Here is a 2,046-nt window from a genome sequence, read left to right on the forward strand (position 1 = left end):
GGAAACGGAATCAAAGTCATGGCTAAAATCGGCTCTAGCTGCTTTAGATGAACAAAAGATATCTTTTTCCTGGTGCCACTCATGCGAGTGGGAAGCTGTGTTATCAATAATTTTATGAGCTTCGGTTGCAGTTTTCTTCATAATGGAACCACCAGCTGCTGTGTCGATGTCTTTTCGTGTAGCAACATCGACACATTGGTAGAATATTTGTACTATTTGATAAGTGTCTAAACCGTGCTGAGGACACCCTCTCAACAACTTTCTGAATCTTGTCCACGCCTCATATAATGTTTCATTTGGCTTTTGTGCGAACGTAACAATTTCTCCTTGAAGTCTCACGGCTTTAGATGCCGGAAAGAATCTTTTAAGAAATTTCTCAACTAAAACATCCCATGTGTCAATCTCTCCTTCAGGTAACGATTCTAACCAATCTTTGGCTTCTTCCTTTAAAGTCCAGGGAAATAACATGAGATAGATCTGTTCATCCTCAACTTCTCTGATTTTGAATAGAGTACAGATCCTATTAAAGGTTTGAAGATGTTCGTTTGGATCTTCTTTTGGCGTACCACTATATTGGCATTGATTAGTTACCATGTGTAGGATTTGTCCTTTGATTTCATAATCTGGCGCATTAACATCTGGCGAAATAATGGCGTGACCTTGGCCATTGCGTGTGGCTCTCATTCGATCTTCCATACTTTGAGGTTCCGTTACTTCATAATTGAATTTGTTGAATACGAATCACTAGAGGATTCTGATTTAACGGTTTGTGGTTCAGGAGGAATGATTAGTGGTTTAGGATCTTGAAATTGTCCTTAAATATCCTCCGGGTTCTCAATTGTGAAGTCGGGTTTAAAAAATGGATTATTGGAAATTTGAATTGGAGTACTTGTTCGACTAGATGATGATTCTAAAGAAAAATCAACGGCTACAATATTGGCTAGATGTCTTGATCGGGTTACAGGTGGTGAACGTATGAAAGGTGGTGAACGTTTTGCTCAGTGCATTCACTGAATATCCTATTAGTTATAAATATAAAAATTATTAAAGTTATCAAATTAACACACTTTTCTGATTTTGCCCACATTTCGAATAGCCAATAGATGCAGCAGGTAGCCAGGATCCTTTAAATCGGAAAATCCACAACTCGCCACTAACAAATCCAACTATTACTACGAACCAGAAAATTGACGTCTATTGATTTAATCGCTTACAATAATTTTTCATCGAAATTTTGAAATAAAAATCTATGTCCTAAAACTAGAGCGTAGAAATAAAAAAGAAAAAGCACGCATCGAAAAACAAAAAGTCGAAAAATAAGCGTCGAAACTTAAAAGTCTAAAAACTAAAAATTAAAAATTGCGTCTAAAGGTATTAAAGCTTAAAAGGAATTCTATATCCAAAACGGCAATAACTTAATTAGGCACTAAAATCTAAAAAAATGCGTCGCAAAATTCTAAAGCGCTTAAATCTTAATTTAAAGAAAAAGCACTTAAGGGATTTTACGGTAAAGTCTTAAAAATCTAGAAGTATAAAAATAACTACGGCAAAACTAAACTTAAAACTAAATACGAATGATAAATATTAAAAACTACGAATTTAAACGAATAAAAAAAATACAAAATATAAAAAGAAAACTAAAGTTATAAAAGTACAATTTTATAAAAATATTATTTTTATATTATTTATATAAAAGTATTAATATAAATATGTAAATAATAATAACTAAAACTTAAAATACAAATTACGTTAAAAATATATAATAATTAAACATTAATAATAATAATAATAATAATAATAATAATAATAATAATAATAATAATAATAATAATAATAATAATAATAATAATAATAATAATAATAATAATAATAATAATAATAATAATAATAATAATAATAATAAAATCTAACCCTAATTCATAATAAATGCTATTAAGGTTTCTGTGTCAGACAGTCACGCGATCGCGTAGGTGTGTGACCGATATTCTTCGCGATCTCGGAGCTTAACAGTAATGGATCTAGGTTGGGCTTAAAACAGGTTCGGCC

The 2,046-nt window shown here is 31.3% G+C and overlaps 1 non-coding gene across 1 annotated transcript; it reads left to right on the forward strand.

The window, feature by feature from the left end:
• Positions 1–229: 229 nt before the first annotated feature.
• LOC139846095 (small nucleolar RNA R71) lies at positions 230–336 on the forward strand. Its single transcript, XR_011758839.1, has one exon. It is a non-coding gene; the product is annotated as a small nucleolar RNA R71 (small nucleolar RNA).
• Positions 337–2,046: the final 1,710 nt, after the last annotated feature.

Source organism: Rutidosis leptorrhynchoides, chromosome 4, assembly GCF_046630445.1.
Source record: "Rutidosis leptorrhynchoides isolate AG116_Rl617_1_P2 chromosome 4, CSIRO_AGI_Rlap_v1, whole genome shotgun sequence".
Classification (NCBI taxonomy): Eukaryota; Viridiplantae; Streptophyta; class Magnoliopsida; order Asterales; family Asteraceae; genus Rutidosis; species Rutidosis leptorrhynchoides.